The following is a 22,360-nucleotide window of genomic DNA, read 5'->3' as shown; positions in this document are numbered from 1 at the left end:
AATTAGAGTCCCTGATATTAAATATGACACAGAGGGTACAGGGACTGAAGAGGCAGAGGTGTTCATCATGGACTCTTGTCTAACTGTCTTCTCAAAAGTGAATGGTATTCCTGGGTATTTAAGAGCCCAGATATATGCAGAAACACTCTTGTGGGCTCCTTTTACCATGGTTACTACATTACTGAATCATCTCTCTCATTTCCTCTCCCCCTTCTTGAGTCCATCAAGGACTATGAGAGTAGTTAGATAAGGCAGAGTGTAAGAATAACTGTGATTATAAATGCCCAGGGTGGATACAAGTACAGGAAATCTCAAAATAGAGCTGTCTGGGGTTTTCTTAAGACCTGTGACATTTACCATATATCATGGTTGTGAAAGATCCACCTTTAAACACAAAAGCAATCAGAGGTAGGACACTGGCCAGGATCAGTGAGTCCTCCCAGTAATGCAAGTGATCAGCCCATCCTTTACTGTGGGCTAGTGACTAGTCCAGGTGTCTGTCAGCTGTGCAATGATGGCTCTGCAGTCTGAGGATGTGACTGGAAGATTTGAACATGATTGTGTCTGTCTCAACATAAATGAGTTGACACTTGTGGATTCTTAAATAAAGGCTTTTACAGGGAAGATGCCAGGAAAATTAATATGTGTGTATGTTGTTTAGTTTTTCACAAAAATGAATTTAAATACAAAAATTAAGAAAACAAAAATTTCTTGAAATTTTTCACTTTACTATTTTACCACATGGTCATGTGAGTTTGGTACTTCCTGTTTTATGCTGTACTTTTGTCAAAGAAACAAACCTGGAGACTAGAGAGGCAATCAGTTCCATTCCATCTGCAGTCACTGTATCTTTCAACGCTAATTGTGCTCTTTAACTGTTTACATTTTTTCTATAAATTCAAAGCTCAATTGTACAGAGCTTTGAAGAAGCTGCAGCATTTTGGCTTTACAGTTATGGGCATACCCCTATCTCTGACCATACAAACAAACAAACAAACAAATAAACACCCACTCTCTGTTCAGTTTCTGTTAACTACTATTCCCCTTCATCATATGTGCTGATATGCTCCTCATCTCCTGCTAATGCTACGGTCACAATAACAATAACAACAATAACAATAACAATAACAATAACAATAACAATAATAATAATAATAATAATAATAATAATAATAATGATCTTGGGTTCTTTCCCACAGCCTTTGCATGATGTTAGAGGAGGCAAACAATATCCAGAAAGCACAGAGATGTGTGCCCTGTGCATATGGTTAGCCTCCATGTTAAGGTTAACAGCCTCTCATCAGAGATAAGGATGCAAAAATGTCTCAGCACCATTAATATTCAGTGGTCAGTGTAGCATAAACCTAAGATGAGGGAGGAATATGGGTTTTCTAGGCAGCAATGGCTCAGGGATGCTGATGTGTCAGTTTTTCACTTTTGCTTAAGTACCTTCCCTGTCCTGTCCTTCCAAACACCTGCACACTTGACAATGATCAAATAGATTATCTAGCCTGATTTCTGTCTTGGAGAAGCTTCTGGAGGCTAAAGGCTGGACTGGTAATAATACAGCATCTCTACTTCTCTGTAGTTTAAATCAGTCTTTGCTGAAACAGCTTCTTTCAAGAAATTCTTGTCACATACCCATGAGCAAAACTCGTACAAGAAAAATCACCTCATCTCATAAAAAAAAAAATCAATTCTGAATATTTTCATGCCAACTGATAGGCTGTAAATGAACTAGATGTCATGTGATGAACTACATTAGAGTTTCTTAGATGTATATTTTCTTGAATCCCATAACTTCATGCATAAAATGTGTTTCTTAGTATGTTCTAGAGCATACTAAGAATTTCTAAACTAACATGTAATTTCTAAACTAACAATAACAAAATACTATAAAACATGTAACATGTAATTTCTAAACTAACAATAACAAAATACTATAAAACATGTAACATGTAATTTCTAAACTAACAATAACAAAATACTATAAAACAAGTAGAATGTTCAGCAGCAGAGGATTATCTAATTAATTTGTGCTATATATAGGTGATTAATAAATATATATTTTAAACCTTGAGATCAATATTTACAAAGAACTGCTTATTATTAATAAGAAAATATCTATCAGAACCATGGTGTAAATTGGTGTCGTGGTGTACAGTTTTAATTTTAAGACAGAATAGAGTGAGGCCCAATGATTGTGAGTGTGTGGTTAGTCCTTTCTACATAATAAAATAGAAAAAGTATCTCAAAACAACAACAACAACAACAAATAAACCAAAAACAAAACATCAGAACAAAAGAAAAATCGAGTCCTGAGTTTGTAGCTCAGGAGAAGAGTGTTTGTGGACCATGCTCCTTGTCTGAGATTAAATTTTCTAGCCCCATGAAAGCATCTCGGTAAAACTACTCTATGTAAAATGACATTAGTGTTCACAGGAAATATTATCTTTGTTTTAAAAGATAGAAGAGAATAAAAGAAAACTTTGCCAGTAGAAATGTGAGTGCTTTAAATGCTTTCCTAAAACATATTTTAAGCTGCTATTAGCATAATGCAAAATCAAGATGTATCTTAAAAATAAGATAAGACAAAAATTCAAACAGTGCTATTTCAAAACTAAAAGCAGAGCACTTTCTGTCTTTCTTATTCCTAGATGCTTTGCTAAGGACACTGGTTTTGCTCTTTCTGCAGGAGTGTTCATCTTACCAGTCTTCAAATATCAATTAAGGACATTTCTTTCACAGCATCTGAAACCATATGTTGTTTCTCTCCTTTGCTCTCAGACTCAGCTTTCATTAAGCAATTTCCTCTTTTTACTTTGGTCAAGAGGAGGGGCAGAAAATTATGAGGTTGAGTATCACGCAGAGTAAATTCAGTTCTGCCTTTCCTCTTGGAGCCTCTTAGGGGATACAGACCAGAAAAGGCCAACTTTTCCTGCAGTTGGGGGATCAGTTCTCTCCAAGACAATCACTTTTGAGCAGAGACACAGGTAACAATAGCTGCTTTTATTTTTATTTTTTTTATCAAATGAGCAAATATACTCTAGAGAACTTTATATGGTGTGACATGAGAGAGAAATTAATGGGGAAGCCCTGTTGGTTGTGCTATATCAGGTTAACTGAGGCAGCATGTGAAATTTGTCATTCTGCACTGGTTATTGTCTTCCAGAGTATGTTGGACTTGTGTTGAGTGCTAAGAAATTAATGTAGAGGTAGCTACAGAGTTCATTACTCTTTAACTGAGTTAAATGTTTATATATTATCCCCCTGAAAGATGTCATAATAGAAGCCATGTAAGATGGGACAGTGTGTTAAGCTACTTGCTGCACAAAGTTGAGTTTTATCCTTGGAACCCACATGAAAGTGAAATAAACGAACTCACTTTGTATAGTTGTCTTCTGGACAAAGGTACCTTGTCTCATTCAGCTCCACCCCAAGTGCAATAATAATAAATACAAATTATGAAAAAGTATCCCATAATGGAAGGATTAATTTTTTAAGAAATAAGGCAAAAGATGAATCACCGCATAAAATTTTATAAATTAAAAAACTAGATAAAAATGGTATCAATATACAGCTTGTTGTCTTTATTATCTGCTCACGCTCATCTTAGTTATTAAAGTAAGGGCAAGATCAGTTACAAGTACATACTATTTAGTAATACATTGATATCTATTATCAGATTGAAAACTTCATGTGCATTAGCTCATGTATACTGCATAGTGACAAAATTTATTTTTATATCCTCCCCTTGCAATATCATGTATGAGTTTATTACATGTGACATGATTGTGTTCATGGAATAATTTCTGATTAAAATTTATATTGAATACATATCAAGTCCAAGCACAGAGGAAAATGTGTAGACTATAGCTGGGTGAACAGGTTGGACATCTCAGCTGTTTGGGGCTTCAAACCGAGATATATTTATGTGTCTTAGATCACCTGCAGTATTAACCTTTAATATACTTTTAAAGGTAGTGTCTTGGAAACTCTGAGATTCATATATGAATAAAAAATTGAAAGAACTTTTAATACTCCTGTTTTTATTAAAATATGTAAATAATTTAAAGCAACATTTTTATTTATTCCTAAGACTTTGACTGATTGTTATTTGAATTGATTAAAAGTTTTTCAATGATATTCAGTGGTACCAATTTTACCTAACATTTTTATATGATGTACATTTTGAATAAATATGCTGTATCAATATTATAATGACTTACTAGTAAATTTTTAACTCTTTCCATATTTCCTAAAAATAATTGTTGTGACCACTGGAAATATAAACAACTTTAAAACAAATAAGAGAAGTGTTCTTACCTGTAATGGAAATCCATGTCAGTCCATGCCAGGGTGTTTGGATCATTAAGTGAGTTAGTCAGACCCTACCCTTTCCCAACCCTTAGGTACCTTTCTATAGGTGGGTATTTTACCTATTTCTTTAGAACTCACTCAATGACATATTTTAACACAGAACATACCATACATACTCCCAAGATGAGTGAGCAGCAGGCCGTTTCCTCAACTGTGGGATTACATAAGAGGTCAGGGTTGCAGAATCAAGTGAGGCCTCAGGAGACTCAAGGTCCCAGAGAAGCTGGTTGCAGAAGTACATCTTTTACATGTCTAAAAACATCACACTGTTTAATGCATTTTAACGCTTTAAAAATATCCTACTTGCTTTTAGTAAAATTATCATGTCCCATTTCTTCTGGGCTTGGTTATGCAAAAGGGTGTGAAGGAAGAAAAATGTATTCATTGGAGAGTAATCAAAAAGTTGTTCAAAATTTGGTTTAATAAATAAAGCAATGAAAATTTGAAATTAAAAAATATAAAGAAAAAATATAGCACTACTTCTACTTTTTAGTTGCTATCTGGTAACAAAAGAAGCCATATAGGGAGATTAGAACAATGGGAATCTGTAAGAAAAAAATTCTTGAAGAAATGAAACCATTAGGAGATTTTTTATGATTTAGTCTAATCCAGAAGAATTCTGAAAAATTTAAAACTGAAAAGGAAAGTAGGGTCTGAAAGTACATGAAATATTCTAGAGACCCAGATCCTACAAAAAAGAAGCTTATTCAGTAGAAACAATACTTTTATTCTCAAAGAAAGTGTTTAAATTTTCATATATATGGCCCACATCTAAATAAAAAAGACAACAACAATTGTCCATCAGAAGAGAAAGTCACTTCCTGAGAGTATAGTTGCAGAGGAAGGAAGAGGGGTGGGAAGTTTAGTGGGAGTGGGAATAAGTAAAGCCCCTTTGTGAGTTCCAGAAAATGTCAAAGAATAATGTTGTTTATTGATGAAAAAATGAAATCTCAGTTTTTATTCTCTTTTTATACTTACTCTGTACGTAATGTCTCAGCTGACTCCAAGCTTAGATCTTTTTATTCTTTGATTTAGTGGTAATCAGAGACATGGGTTTCAGATTCCAAATGCCTTATACAAAAAAAATGTTTACAATTATATAGAGCAAAATCAAAATCACAGGGAAGAAGAGATAGTTGACTTATAGGTCCTTTTAAGGATGGGAATCTGTACAGACCAAGTCCAGAGCAGTTTTGGTTCCCTACCAGTTCTCATGAACATCCATCGCACTTTTCTTCCTCTCCAGCCTCAGTTATCTCTCTTGTTGGACTGCATGCTCCAGTTTGATATATTGTACTTGGATTTTACCTATGCCTCCAGTGATTTCTGTTGAATGCACTTCAGTTTCTGTAGAACTTGGTGAGGGCACATACCTGTCATGCAGTTCCTTCTAGGCTGAGTCAGGAGGATTTACAATACAAGGCCAAGACTGAAATAAGTTCAAAATTTTGTGAAATTTTGTGAAAGTTCACACATATAAGAATATTACAGTATGTGCATTTTCATAGAAATCTACATCACATTTTCCATATGTTTGTATCATCAGTTTTGCAAAATTTCTCCTTGTTTCTATGCTACACAAAATTGTTATTAGTATTTAAATGTGCCCTTTCCATGGTGATGATCTTTTTGCTTTGTTTTGTTGATTTAAGAGTGTTCAGTGTCCTGGTACCTCATTGTGATAGCTCTCGGAATCCTTTCTTCTCTTTGGCTGATAATTTTTGCAGTGTTTGTGACAAACAGTGAGTAATTGAGATACATCTTCTTTGACCAACTGACTATAGAATAGCGTTAGACATGAACTATGCAGTGGCACACTCTTTTCATTGTCCTGCCTATCATCAGGGGATGAGACACAATTTCTAGACTTCAACGATTTTTTTTCTGACATGCTGTATTGTCTTGTTCTCTTACATACGTATTCTGTCTTCTCGGGCTGTGGGAGCTACCCTTTTCTGTCTCATTCTTGGTCGTGGTCTTTCATGGACTTGGTGATAGTTTGCCTTCAGAGCTAAGGTGATTTTAGATATCATGTAAACATTGTGTGATAAAGATCTGTGCAAAAATTGATGACCTTCTATTCATTGTTCTTAAATGTATATTGAGTTCATGGTTAGGTAAAAAGACTTCATCTTTAGAGACATTAAAGTTTAAGCATTATTGGATTCTTTAACATTTAAAGAGAAAATCACTTCCTAGATGTGCTAAAACATAACTACATATGTGGAGCTTTATTATTCCATATGCTAATAATTGTCTCATTTCTTAAAATTTATTTTATTTCAAATTTTTATGGTGTATTAAGTATTGACTGAATATTTTTACTTAGATATTTATTTGTAAATTCATGCTGTAAAAAATAAAGTACCTGTAAGTTACTTCCACCACAATTTTATTCAGCTGCATTTTTTTATTTTATAGTCAACTTACCCATAGAGAAAACTTGATGTATCTGTTTCTATAGTGAGTTAATTAAAGTACTAATTTATAAATGTTAATTACCAATGAAAATAATGATATGTGTTGGCTGTCAATATGAAGTCTTTTCTGTACTCTTAGAGTTCAATATATACTTTTTATAAGCATTTTGATATTATATCTGTGTCTAATTTAGTTTTTCAGTATCATCATGAAAAACATGAGATGCAAGAAACTTTAATTCACCGCTGTAACTGCAGCACCATGGAAAGTGACATTGACATAAAGGAAGAACTGCTGAGAAATAAGTCTATAGATTGTGGTCCAGGAAATGATCTTCTGGAATCACTCAACAGGTACAGAACAGATGGTACAGTGAAACCAAGAGTGTTTCAGGTTACTCTCAGCACACAGGTAAGGAGCAGGGGAGGACCATGAACACAGAACTGCATCATCTTCTACTGTTTCTTTTATGGAAGCTTTGAAGTCCAAGCAGCAGCTTAAGATGCTGGTGATCTCTGGGTTAATCATTAGGGGTTCCTTATTTTATGTAGGGACCTGGAAACCCAGAAACACCTGTTTGGGTTAGGAGAATCTCAGAGTTTCTAGAAGGCAGTTTCTATTTGACATTCACTCCTACTGCTCCCTGGACATGGAATTACAAATCGGTGTTCCTGAGAATTTTGTTTTGGTCTACAGGAAAATCTGACTCTCCAACTTGGGTTTTGTTTTTTTTTGTTTTTTGTTTTTTTTGTTTTTCGAGACAGGTGGTGGTGCACGCCTTTAATCCTAGCACTTGGGAAGCAGAGGCAGGCAGATTTCTGAATTCTAGGCCAGCCTGATCTACAGAGTGAGTTCCAGGACAGCCAGGGCTACACAGAGAAACCCTGTCTCGAAAAACCAAAAAAAAAAAAAAAAATTAATTATTTGTGAAGGGTAGCATAATAATGTAATACCTATGATTATGAGGTTGAGAAAAGATGATTATAACTATCAGGACAATATGGACATCCAAATAAATCCCAGGACAGTATGAGCTAAACAATGATAGTATTTCACAGGAAAATGAAGGTAGGAGAAAAAGGTCATTCCCAGCCCCTCACTAAACACAATATTCATATTGAGTTGATTTTGCAACATAAAATGCACAAATGTTAATGTATTCAACTTGAAACATTTTGGAATGTGGGCACACCAATGAAGGCATCGACATAATTAGGAGATCAGACTATTGACATCAAAACCTTTCTCTCGTATGTCTCTTACTTCTCTTATGGCACGTAACAGCATGTACTACAGACCATGGCACAATACGAAGTGCACCGTAGTGTGTGAACCAGTGTGGGCACAAGGCATTACAGCAGATCTAGAATTCTGTCATCAGTTTAACTGCCTCTGAGTAGCAAGTGCTCATTTCCTGCTCTCCAGCCCCTGGTATTTCACAAGTGTCTCCTTCATAGAACTGGGCAGAGTCTAGAAACCTAATCTGAATGCAATCATAAAGTATGGTCTTAGGCCTCATATATTTCACTTTGCACACCATCTTCAAATTCATCCATGTTTGTCAAATAGATCAGCATCAATTTTTTAAGTTTCATGTGAAATATGATATCCTTGTGTAGCCCAGGGTGACTTGAAACTCAAAGTGTAGCCAAGGCTGGCCTAGAAGTCATTACTTACCCTAGGATAACTCCAAACTGGTAGTTACCTTCCTTTCTTTCTCTTTGGAGTGCTTAGGTTATAGGCATAAGTCATAATGCCCAGCTGATTCATTTTCCTTTAAAGGACAAATAGTATTCATTTGTGTGTATTTGCTACATTTTCTTTATTGATTCATCCATGATTCACACAGGAAATGTTTCTATTTCTCTAGTGTTATTAACAATGTTGCATAGCTCATGGGTGTCATTGGTGTTTTTAGGGGTCTCTGGGCATTATAAAATCTCTGAGACCTGTGAGATCTCTCTCTCTCTCTCTCTCTCTCTCTCTCTCTCTCTCTCTCTCTCTCTCTCTCTCTCTCCTTCTCTCTCTCTCTGTGTCTTTCTCTCAATACAACCTTAATTTATATCATGTTCTGATAATAGAATTCCAATAAATAGTAAATTTAATGGTTTATCTTCTCTGTTTTAGGCAAAGGTGTTGAAACACACTGGTTCTGGGAGGGAGTCCAGCGACAGAGTCTCAGGGTGGTCCAGCATCAGGGCTTCCCGAGCCGCCAGCGGAGGATCCCACATTCATGCAGCTGTCGGTGGGCGGGCCGGCGGCTGCATTGGCAAGGTTCCAGAGTTCCAAAAGCTGGGAATCAGGCGGAGAGATCATGGACATGTGGAGTCCGGTTTTCCAAAGCTTTTATTGTTCATGGCATGGTGAATGGATGCAACTGGTATGCGCTTCCCCTGCCAAAAGCCAGGGGTAGACCAAATTTATAGGGAAGGGAGAAAGGAGAGGGAATAACTTAATTAGCTACGCCCCTGGCCTTTTGATAATTCATTAATATTTAAATCTCTGGAGGTGGAGACTTGTTAGTCACACCCTCTACCTGTCCTACATGACTGAAGGTAACAGGTTAAATGGAGTTACCTTGTCCAAGGCCCAACACCTGCTGTGTAGGGTTTGCTTTTTGAAATGCAGAAGTGAGGCCACCTGAGGTGAATAATCCATTAACAACAGGGAAAGTAATTGAGCTGTGGGCCTGTCTGCAAAATGAGAGGATATGAGAAATGTGGAATTAAATGGTTTGAACCATTAGCCTCATGGTGATTTTCAGTGAAACTGTCTATACTATTTATTTCATAGTATTCTTAGGTTCTGTGAAAAGATATTCATCTTTAGAAATGATTATTTAATGAAAACAAAGTTTCTGGCATCCTGACATTTCCAGTTTTAATTATTAAAGACAAAATGTCTTCAAAGTTGACTCCTATATTTATCTAGAGAAATGATGTTCCGCACCCCTTCCGAATCCTCTCGCCCGCAAGAGAGACACGTGAGGCAGTGTTCGGGTAGTTACTACAACGAGGCTTTATTCTTGTATCAGCTGAAGCAGAAGACCCCAAGCCCGGAAAAGGCACTGCTTATATGCACCCTAGAGTGTCGTGTTCACTTCTGATTGGCTGTTCACTCATCACCCCATATTACACCCCGGGATGGGCAGTGGCTTGGTGCGCTTTCGCCTCTTGCACCTGCACAGTTTAGTTGTTTACTTGTGGGAGCACAGGATGCCAGCGCCATCTTGTAATGGCGAATGTTGTCACCGCTCCCCGCGGTTCCCTACAAAATGATTGCAGGATCACCTTGAAAAGTTTATTCATAATATGTTATGTTATTTATACATCAATTTAATACATGTTTAAATAACTATATAAAAGGATGTTTAATGTCAAATAATAGTGTAATTTTCCATTTGATACAGTAACTATAACCAATTAAAAAGTTTTTTTTATTATTTTCAGCAGCAGCAAAAGCAGCAGCAATAATAGTAGTAGTAGTATTTTAATTATATGTTTTACATCCTGCTCCCTTCTCCTCTCCAGCTCACCCTCTCCTATAATCCATCCACATCCCCCACCATCTCTTCTGATAGAGAGTGGGCCCCTCAGGTATCCCCATCTCCTGGCACATCAAGTCTCCATGAGGCTAGGTGCATTCTCTTCTACTGAGGCCAGACAAGGCAGCTCAATTAGAACACAAATCATGTACAGGCAATAGCTTTTGCCTGCTTCAGCTGTTCAAATATTACATGAAGACTAAGATGCACATATGCTGGGAAGCCAAAAATTCAGCCCTGTATATGTTCTATGTTTGGTGTCTCTGTCTCTGAGAGTCTCATGGATCTAGGTTAGTTGATTTTCTTGGTCTTCCTGTGGAGTTCTTATCCCCTTCAGGGCCCACAGTCTGCCCTCCCATTCTTCCATAAGAGTCCCAAATCTCCATCCATGGTTTGGATGTGAGTGTCTGTGTATGTATGAGTCAGCTGCTGGGTGGAGCCTCACGGAGGACAGCCATGCTATATTCCTGTCTGCAAGCATAACTGAGAATCATTAATAGGGTTAGGGATTGAAGTTTTTCTATGGGATGGGTCTCAATTTGAACTGGTTATTGGTTGGCTGTTCCCTCAGTCTTTGCTCCAGTTCCAAACCTTCATTTCATATATACAGAATGAGTTTTCTGACAAAAGTTTTGTAGGTTTGTTGTTGTTGCTATTGCTCCCCAAGGGTTCTTTCTTTGCCAAGGAAGACAGTCTCTTCAGGCAACATAGTGGCATGACCAAGAGCATCCCTATTGATTGTTGTGTGTATCGCCTATCACTAGTCTCCATATCTTCCAGCAGATGTCCCCTACCAACTCCTCATCATTTACAGATTTCCGTTCATTTGCATGGCCATCAAGCCATCCCCCCACCATTCCCCAGACCTAAATCTGAAACCCCACTACCCTCCTGATTCCTTTCCCACTGTATTTCTTCTTTTCTTCTGCCTTCCAGGACCATTCCATTCCCTATTCCAAGTGGGACTCAAGCATCCATGCTTGTGTTCTTCTTCTTGTCCAGCCTCTGTAAGTCTCTGGAGTATAGCATGGGCATCCTGTATTTTATGGCTAGTGTCCATTTATAAGTGAATACATACTATGAATGTTATTTTGGGTCTTGGATACCTCACTCATTATAATATTCTCAAGTTCAACAAATTTGTCTGCAAAATTCATGATGTCTTTGTTTTTTGACAGCTGAATAGTATTACATTGTGTAGATGTACCACACTTCTTATCCTTTCAGTTTAGGGACATCTAAGAAGTGTCCAGTGTCTGGATATTATGAATAAAACTGCTGTGAATATAGTTGAGCAAGTGTGTTTGTAGGATGGTAATGCATCTTTTGGGTATATTCTCAGGAGTGGTATAGCTGGTTCTTTAGGTAGAACTATTGCCAGTATTCTGAAAAACCACCAAATTCACTTCCAAAGTGGTTGTACAAGTTTCGACTCCCACTACCAATGAAGGAGTGTTCCCCTTGCCCCACATCCTTGCCAGCATGTGCTATCATTTGAGTTTTTAATCTTAGCCATTTCTATTGATGTAAGGCGGAGTCTCAGAGTTGTTCTGATTTGCATTTTTCTGGGATAAAGACATTAACATTCATTTATGTGCTTCTTGGCCATTCAAGATTCCTATATTGAGAACTTTCTATTTAGCTCATGCATAGAAGATGCAATACAAGAAACTGATACATTAGTCAAAAAATGCAAACTCTAAAAAATTTCTTCCATAACGAAGAAGATTGTGAGTTCAAAGACAGCCTTCGTTACATAGTGAGTCTTAGTCTAAGACACACTGTCACACATGATGTTATGATTCCAAACATCTCAGGATATCTGATATTTTTATTTTAAATAACTTATTGAACTGACATAGTTTGATTTAAATGTTTTACTAATAGGAAGTCCTTTAGAAAATGAACATAGTGGGACTGACTGGTGGGAGGACATGACAGCAGATAATAACAGAGAAATGCTGCAACTGTTCCTCCTTGTTCTCTCATCAAGCAGACAGAGATTTCATGTAAGGTCTTTTGTTTCCTTTACAGAAGTTCCTTCGCCCCCAGGTTACTTCTAACAATTACTAGATTGGATTGTCATATTATAAGGAAAAAAAGGAATGGTCATGGATTGACAACGGCCCATCTAAACTGTGAGTTTCCAAACTCTTCCAACTCTAACACTGGTGTGGGAATTGGAATGATTGTGTGCAAAAGATTTTCTCTCATTTCACATGGCTTTCTTCATTTTCTATGGAGCTCACTGGTAAGGACAAGTGCATAAGGCAGTGTCTGAGCAAGTGTTACAGAAGGAAGATGTATGGTCAAGGAACTGACCAAAAGTGGCTTAATACTGCATACATGTCAGGATTGTGTCTTCTAAGATGTGAAGGGCACTAGGAAGTCAACAACTTGTGATAGTGTTAAGTGACTGAATGATTATGACAGATATAATGAGTGTGAGTCTCTCAGACATTCATGTGACATTTTGTATTGTTGTCAGCTTATATAATTGTTGGTTATTTATAAATATTAGGACATGTTTATATACACATACATATGTATGCCTACCATCTATTTCAAGGTGTTTTGTTGTATAAATCTCAAGTATTTTGTTTATTCATAGTCTGATAGAAAACTGTTTGCTGTTTATATTTATTCATTATATATTTTTCTTGACAACTATATATACATATATATATATATATATTATATGAATATATCATCCCCTAGTCCCACTAAAAGCTTTAACATGTGCCCTACTAACTCATGTCTTTGGAAGAAGAAGAAGAGGAAAAAGAGGAGGAGCTAGAAGAGAGAGGACCAGGGGAGAGAGGCGAAGATGGCAGAAGATGTGAATGTGTCTCTAGCAGTCTAAGGTAGTCATAATATCTAGCTGAGGTATTGGGTAACATCTCTAATTGTGTATGCATCTTGTTTATTGAGCATTATCAAACATATAAAGCCTTTAGATAATCTTTAAGTGTTAGAGTCTTATTTCTACAGGGTACCAGGGTACCTCGTGGATGGTGGGATGGTCTGGGCTCAGCCAAGCCTTGTGGAGACAGCATGTGAGATTGGCAGAACCATCTCCCATAATGGAGTCTCGTGGGTGCCAGGGCTGTTGTTTCTGGCTGGCCATTTCTAGCTGTGGTGTGTCATTGGCCTTTGGCCACTTCCAGCTGTGGAGTTTTTGGCTTCAGGCAACAGAACATGGCTAAGATAGTCAGCTCAAGAAAACATCAGTTTAAATATTACCAGTAACAATGTATGGCCTTGTTTTGTGAGCCATATAATGTATTTCTTCTTTGCATCTATTGGTTTTCCAAAGAGTATCAAAGGAAATCAATTTTAATATAAAATTATTTATTAGAAATATAAAAAATTCAGTTAACTTGACCATGAAACATTAACAGTACAGTATATATAAGGAGTTGAGTTGTAATTAAAAGAACAATTTTATTTTTCATTTTTGTTTCATTTATTTTTGTGTTATGTGCACACATATGCATGAACATTTTTCAGCAGGCGTGTGTAGCTAGAGGACAATGAGGGAGTTATTTCTCTCCTACTTTCTGGAATCTGAAATCTGAACTCAGGTTTTCAGGTTGGGTATGTTACTGGCCCAAGACTTTTTTTTTTATGAGTTTAGAGAAAAATAACAGTTTTTATTAATACAGTTGTGATTAAGTCCATATTCTGTACATGTTGATTAATAAGCCTTGTTTTATATCCTTGGCCTAAATCAATATAAGCTTTAAGTTTAAATAATTGCCCATTACTTTTTGTTGTTTTATAGTGATTTATCAGTAATGAAATCAGTATATAAGACAGTGGCAATACATATTTCAGTTTCACAGATATAGATAATGATGACTGTGGTAAGCCCACTCTTGTGTCTGTGCAAAGAGAGTATATAACTTCCCTGATTAGGTGTGACTAATGAAGGAAAGGTAAAATTATAACATTTTATCATCTGTTTTGATTTCCTGTGATGATTTTTGAATGGGTAGTGACTGAATGTTTTAACCACAAGTCTCAGTGCACTGTACAAATAGGGTGATGAGCTGAAAAGGTGAAGAAATATTCATTTGAAAATCTCTCTTAACATGGCAAAAGTCATCTTTCTTCCTGGAACACAGATTTGAATTCTCAGCCTCATGTAGTTTGCGTGGATTTCATTCTCTTTCTCTCCTTTGACAAAGAGACACATTAACCCCAACTAGTTTCAAACTCCCTATGCATTGAAGGTATGCCTTGAACCTTAAATCCTCCTTTCTTCATCTCCCAAATACTGGAACTGCAATTATTTCCCACTATACCTGACTGGATTTAACAATAAGAACCTATTTTGAATGTATTCTTCAGTAAGCTTCCTTTATTAGGGGAAAAAATAGCTAACTAGCTACAGTGCTTCCCTGTCCGTCTGATGTTTGGTCCAACTTTTGCTAACACCTCAGCCTGAGTAGAAATCTGATTTCTGTTGGTTTATACAAGAGAATCTAAATGATTAATGAATAAATGATAACTTTGTGACTACTTGTTTTGGTTTATGGCCAAGGCTAGCCCAGAACTCACAGTCCTGTTTAAGTGGTAATTTGCTCTGTATTCTAATGTTTTTTTGTAGCTGCACTTTTTAACACAAAGGTAGGTGTGGCCACAAATATAACATCCTGCAGAAATCAGAGTTCTGTCACATACAGGCAATTCAGTAGATTGCCATGTTTCCATGAAGTCACAGCTTCATTAGCTGTGAGGTGGGCAGGATGAAAAGAAAATAGTCCAAAACATTAGTTACAAACTCTCATGTATGAATGAAATTTAAATCTCCCCTTTCTCTTTAAAACATGAACATATAAGACCTAGTTCTGTGTGCAAAGCTCATCTGTTTCATTATTATACTAGCATTTTATTGTCAAAATACAAATGTGAAAGCAGATTTAGCTAAAACAATTCTTTGGAAATATTGAAAATCAATTTTACCTACTGACCAAAAAAAATGTGAGTTTGAAATAAGATGGAGACTTTTTGTGTCATCAAGAGACTATTTATTTTTATGAGCTTAGAGAAAATATTTTGGCGGTGAACTTATAATCCTATTTGGCAAATAGGATTTTAAAATCTTGACTCATTTCAGTAAATATTCAAAATTAAACAATTTTCAGTTTTTGTTTTTTGTTTTTCAGTGCCTTGAACACAGTGAAATACAATGTAAAGAAAGGAGGATATATGTTATTATCTAAAACAAGAGAAGAAATTACTGTGTGCAAAAACCTCTACCCATGTATTTGTGAGAAGAGACTGGATGGGTTCCCTAATTGACTCTCCAAAAGGTAAAAATGAAATGTGCTAATCCTCATTTGCTTCTTGTAATAATTTATGACTGCTTACAAACAAGTGGTTTTTTTTTTTTTTTTTTTTTTGTCCACAGGACTTAGTCTGCTGTGTAAACAGAGAGAAGAGCTGGAAGAGGTTGGGAATGTACTCTGAAATCTGATGTGACAGAGCATTCTTTATCATTCTTGGTGGAGACAGGACACATCTCTGGTTCATGGCCACACTTTGCCCCAAAGCCTCCAGGATTCTGTTCATTCTACTTTATGAAACTCTTACAGAACTAAATAAAGAACCTTAGTAAACAGCCCATGTATTTACTATGATTAAATAAATTCTCTTAATTGAAAGCACAATTAAGAGATAGAATGTAGTTTTCTCATTTGTTTGTTGATTACATTTTGTTTTGTTTTACTTTTTGTTTTATGTAGAATTTTTTCTCATTGTTACTTACATTTCTTTTGGTCATAAAATATAATTTCAAGTTTGGTGAACAATTGCAAGCATAGTTCAAGGAACTGTTGAATAACTTTTATTTAAGCCATCAGTTGTCCTAACCACCCACATTAATCTTTCTATGATTGTGGTAGTAGTTGAAGTTGGTGAGTTGCAGTGGCTTACACTTGTGATCTTGGCAATTAGGAGGCAATTAGGACATGATTGCTGAAAAATGAATACAGAGAGAGCCTGTGTCATAGATCCAAACAAACTAAACAAAATTAAAACATGTGTGTTCCTCAATATTTTCCAGGGACAACACTTTGTATTATAGAACCGTATCCAAATGACCAAACTCAGGACAGTTAGTATTGATACAGTAACTTGTTCTAATCAAGGATCCATGTACCTATCCACTGATTGGATAATACAACTCCATGTATTTCCTCCATGCTCAGGTTCCCATGCATTCAGTGACAGTGTCATTTTAGTGTGCTTTAGTCCTGATTTTTTTTTCTGTTTGTTTGATTTTCCTGGTGGCTTTTGCTTGTTTTGTTTTCTTTTGTTTGTTTGTTCTGACATAGCTTTTCTATGTGCTATCCTAGCTGACCTGGAACTCAGAGATTCATTTGCCTCTGGCTCCTGAATTCTGAGATTAAAGGTGTGCTTGTGGTTTTGGGTTTTTACTTTGATATTTTGTAAGCCCACTTTGGAGTGAGACTGTGTATGTTTAAAAAAACATCCATTTTATAGCATGAGAAATATGGGCACACACACACACACACACACACACACGCACAAGCACTAACTAGCCATGGTCCTTGCTATCTAGACTAGGCTGCCTTCAAACTCAGAGATTTATCTTTTCTCCCCAATGCTGGGATTAAAGACAAGTGGTACCACACACAGCAGAGAAACATCAGCTTTAATAAATAAGTGGACTTCTTATCCTCTATCAAATTCAGAGCATTTCTTTCTCTCAAAGTCATTTCTTATACCTAGCTGTGCTCTTACACTGTAAATTAACCATTTTTTCATTACAGCATTGTATCTTGCTTCTTTCTTCTCAGCACGTTTTTAATATTAAACTATAATTTCTTTTTAAAAATAATATTTATATTACTTATTTGATAAATTCACACTATGTATTTCTACAGTATTCATTTTGTTCATCTAACTATATCCACTTCACTCCTAGCTCCCTACCCACTCGACTCTCTCTTCACTCTTCTCATTTTTGTAAAAACCCATCATTTCAAGTTGTGTTTTCCAGCTACTCCTGCATGTGTGGCACATCTTGGAGCTGGTTCATCGAAAATATTGACAAGAGTCACAAATCTTCACCTTAATTAACCAAAGTAAACTGAGAAGATTCAAGATAATAAAATCAGAGATTAAAAGAACCTACTTCCTCCACAGGTTGCCTGTTTCCATCCTTTCTGCTGGCCCTCACGACTTCTATCCTTTTCGCTCACCCAATACCAGATCAGAATCCCCCCTCTCGTTGCCCCCAACCCACCAGTCTAATTTCTCTCCCAGGTCCGTCTTTCCATTCCCACTTGTGGTTGCTTTCATCTCCCTCCCAAGTGGGACTGAGGCAGCCTCACTTGGGCCCTTCAGCTTGTTGTCCTTTTGAATTCTGTGGACTATATCTAGAGTATTCTGTACTTTTTTTGGCTAATATACACTTACTAGTGAGTACATTACATACATGTCCTTTTGGTTCTGAGTTGCCTCACTCAGCTTGATATTTTCTAATCCCATCCAAACTCAGGCTGGCTTGGAATATGCTGGGCTGCCTAGACTGCCCTCAAATTTACAATACTTCTGCATCAGTTTTCTAATGAAAGCATTACAGAAAGATGCTACCATTTATATGTGATAGGAATTTTTAAATAATAATATAAAGTATTTCTGATTTGTGTGGGATGCTTCAACCATTATTTTTGGAGTTTTATCCTTTTTTTCTGTCACATATATTTAAATGTACCAATTTAAAAAATATTACTAGCCTTTGAATACTGAAGCTTGCCAACTCCTACTATCACAGCAGTGAGACAATATCCAAGAGCTCTTTGTAAACTCTAAATTTAAAAAAAACAATAAAATAAAATGAAATAAAATTAACAATGAATGATAAGTGTGCCAATTAAAGGTAACCAGTCCACATGAATGGTAAGAAAAGTTCCTTGTAATGATTCATATTTTTATGTTTTCTGCCTCACTCACTGCATCACTGACAGAATTACACAAGTGTGGACATTTCCTTGAAGTTCCCATCTCTAGTCCAGGGAGGATCCCTTTGTCACAAATAGGGGGGTTACCAACTCCCTGATACCAAGGCAGAAAAAGAAAATACACACACACATACAAACACACACACACACACACACACACACACACACACACACACACACGAGAAAAGAATGGGAAAGATGCTTCAAGCAACAGAACTAAGAAACAAGCAAACGTAGCTATTTTACTATATGGCAAAATAAACTTGAAACCAAAAATGCTGACAATCACCAGAATATGTCATTTCATATGAATTAAAGGAAAATTCCATTAGGAGTATACTCAATTGTAAACATTCTCTGGCTTCATAAAAAGAATTCGGGGTGTGTTTCTCCCTCTGTGTTCCATATTAGAAGCAGTTGATAATCACCTGAGTGAAATAAAGATTTTTTAACAAATATCTTCATGATTCCCTGACGTTCAAGTGAAATTTCTGCCATATTCCTAAACAATTCTTTATAGACCTTTAAAGAGTAATTCTCAAGTTTGTATGGAAAACCCAAAAACAATCATAAAGGGCCAGATAGATAAAATAATCCTGTATAATAAAAAAAAATTCTGGAGGTATCTCTTGCCTGACTTCAATCTGCTTCACAGAGCAATAGAAATAAAAACTGCATAGTATTCATCTAGAAACAGATATAATGATCAATGTAATCAAATCAAAGACACAGAAGTAAACCCACATACCTACAGACACTTGATTTTTTAATAAAGAAGGCAAAACCTAACAATGAAAATGGGAGAGCATCTTTAATACACGGTGCTGGTTTAACTGGATGTCTGGATCTAGAAGAGAGCAAATAGATACATGTTTATCACTGTGGCAGAATCTTCCTCTAATGAATAAAGATTTCAGGGGACCAAACTGGGAAAGGAGTAGGTGGGACTTGAGGGTTGGAGAGAGGAACAGAGGAGGCAGAAGGATACAGGGATTTGGACAGTAGATAGGTGGATGTAAAAATGTGGGTAGAGGAGACTCACAGTTCAGGTGGCAGATCCCTTGGGATCCCCTATTGGAGGATTTAACATAGAATGGCTTATGAATTAGGATGCAAGCTGCTGTTCCCAGTGATTGTGTTACCTGTTAATTCTGAACTAAGTTTTGGTGGTGTTTGTCTTCATGCTGTGACTCAACTGGTTCTAGAGAAAAAGGAATGGTGACAAACTGTGTGTTTGTGAGAAATGTACCCCAAAAGTCCTTGGGAATTTGGAAATGTGGAACCTGCCATGAGTCAGTGGAGAGATTTCATAGCTCCAAGTAAAAGAGTCTGATGAGATGTTAACAGGCCATCCTGCCTGCTGGTGTACTGCAGGCATAGTGTGGATTGCTTTTTTAATATTTCATGCTACATACCATCCTGCACAAAACTCAAGTTCAAGTGGATGAACATAAATGGAGATACACAAAATTTAAAAGAACAAAAGATGGGAATAGCCTTAAACACATTGGTACATGAGACAACTTGGTGAAGAGAGCACCCAAAGCTCAGGCACTAAGTTCACCAATTAATAAATGGGACTTTATGAAACTGAAAAGCTCTGTAAGGAAAAAGATACACTCAGTAAGACAAAACAACAGCCTAAGGATTGAAAAAAGATCTTCAACAACCCTACATCTGACATAGAGGTAATATCCAAAATATATAAACATATCTAGAAGTTAGACACATTTAATCCAAATAACCCAATTAAAATTGGAGTACAGAAATAAACAGAGGATTCTAAACAGGAATCTTGAATATTCAAAAAATTTAAAGAAATGTTCAACATCCTTATTCATCAGGGAAATGCCTTTTTACACCCATCACAATGGCTAAGATTTAAGTGTTACAACACACTGGCAAGGATGTGGAGCATGAGCAACACTCCTCCAGTGGTTGTGGGAATGCAGATATGTACAATCACTCTTTAAATCAATTTGGTAATTTCTCAGGAAAGTGGAAAAAGTTCTACTAGATCCTGCTATATCACTCATGGGCCTCCACCTAAAAGATGTTCCGCCACATCACAAGCACATCTGCTCAACTATATTCATAGCAGCTTTATTTGTAATTGGCAGAACTGTGAAACAACTTAGATGTTTCTCAGCTGAAGAATGGATGAAAAATGTGGTACATCTACACATTTGAATATTTTTCATCAATTATAAAACAAAAACATCATGAAATTGGCAGTAATTAACGGAACTATAAAATATCATTTTAACTCAGATCCAGAAAGACACATGGTATGTACTCACTTACAGGAGGACGTTAGTCATTAAATACAAGATACCCATGCTACAATCTACGGATTCAAAGAAGCTAAGTCACAAGGAGTACTCAAGTGAAGATGCTTGTATTTCACTCAGAATGGTAAATAAAATATACATCAGAAATGGATAAATGGAGAAAATTATATGAGAGAGTGGGTTAGGAGGCTAATGGGAATGGGGATCTGGTGTGGTGAGGTGGTGTAGAAAATGGCCGAGAGAGAAAAAAGAAATCAGTTGGAAACCATGTCTAAGAGTATCCTGAGACCTGGCATGGGGGAAGCATCTGGGTGTTTATGAGGATAACTCTAGTTGAGACTCCGACCAGCTGGGGAATATGGAGGTTGAAATGGCCCCCTCCAGAAGACAGATGGGACTTTCAATGGAGGGAAATGAACACAAACTTTCATACAATACCTTTGACTCAAAGTTTGTCCAGATACAAGATACACTTGAATAAAGACAGAGCAGAGATGGTGGGAATGGCTATCCAATCATTGCCCCATCTCCAGACCCATTTCTTGGAAAAGAGTCAAATCCTGACAAAATTAGTGATACTCTCCTATGTTTGCAGACTGGGACCTAGTGTAACTGTCCCCCGAGAGTCTTCATCCAGCAGCTGATAGAAACAGGTGTAGTGTCCCCACAGTCAAATATTAGAAAAACTCAAAAAGTCTTGTGGACCAGTAGAGCATAGGATTGAAGGAGCCTGAAGCTCATGTATGCCACAATACGATCTACTTAGTCAACTAACCTGGACCCTTGGGGCCCAACAAGGACCAACCAAAGAGCATGTAAGGGCTGGACCTATGACACCTACATATTTTTAACAGGTGTATGGGTTAGTTTTCATGTGGGTCCCCTAAGAATTGGAGTGGAGGCTGTTGCTATTCTGTTGCTTACCTATGGATCACCTTTCCCAAGAAGAACTGTCTCGTCTAGCCTTAGAGGCAGAGGATGTGACTGCTGTAATGAGAGGTGCCAAGGTATCTGTGGAGAATTCCTTTTCACTGAGAAAAAAGGGAAGGGTTAGTAAGGGGGAGAGGAATGTAAGGGAAGGAGTGCAAGGAATGGAGAGAGTGGTGTATAAATAAATAAACTATTTAAAAAATATGGAAGAGAAGAAGAATGAAAAATAACTAAATTTGCGCCATGGAGCAAGCAAGAAAGAGTTTTTCTGAGATTTCTGCTTTGAGTCTTTACCTAAATTCTGTTTCCATATTCCTTTAACATTCAGTAGTAACATGCGAAATGAAATAAATAATCCATTTCAATATTTGTTTAGATCATTGTCCAGAATGAGATAGAGACCAGGGATAAGCAAGAGGCACCCAGGAATTAATGGGTGTGAACTTAGCTATGACTCATTTCACTGGGGATAGCTAAAAAGGCCTATTAGTGCCATTTATATTAAAACTAGTAACCCTAAGGTTACTAGTTTGAACTCCGTGTGTGTGTGTGTGTGTGTGTGTGTGTGTGTGTGTGTGTATTTATTCTTCACATGTTATTCTGTTAACAACAGCTGAATCACAATGAAGAGTGAAACACTCACTTATTTTCTTGGTCCTCCTGGCTGCTGTCTCAACACTTGGAGTATTTCCACAATGTTTGTCTGTCAGATGTGGAGCTGACAACCCAGTGGTTGTTCATTACACAAGACTGGGTCCCTCAGTAGTCCCAGTGTGAGATGGGAAACCTCTAGGATTCCT

General features: G+C 36.8%; 1 pseudogene across 1 annotated transcript; it reads left to right on the top strand.

Annotated features, from left to right (window-relative positions):
* The first annotated feature begins 4,503 nt into the window (after positions 1-4,503).
* On the top strand, positions 4,504-16,037 carry LOC117715200 (killer cell lectin-like receptor 5; annotated as a pseudogene). Its single transcript, XR_013112671.1, has 7 exons — positions 4,504-4,615; positions 6,033-6,122; positions 6,995-7,212; positions 8,929-9,181; positions 12,380-12,483; positions 15,517-15,663; positions 15,762-16,037. The product of XR_013112671.1 is annotated as a killer cell lectin-like receptor 5 (transcript).
* Positions 16,038-22,360: the final 6,323 nt, after the last annotated feature.

The sequence above is a fragment of the Arvicanthis niloticus genome, chromosome 9, assembly GCF_011762505.2.
Source record: "Arvicanthis niloticus isolate mArvNil1 chromosome 9, mArvNil1.pat.X, whole genome shotgun sequence".
NCBI lineage: Eukaryota > Metazoa > Chordata > Mammalia > Rodentia > Muridae > Arvicanthis > Arvicanthis niloticus.
Note: the sequence above shows the minus strand (reverse complement) of the source record. Positions and strands in the feature narration are given on the sequence as shown.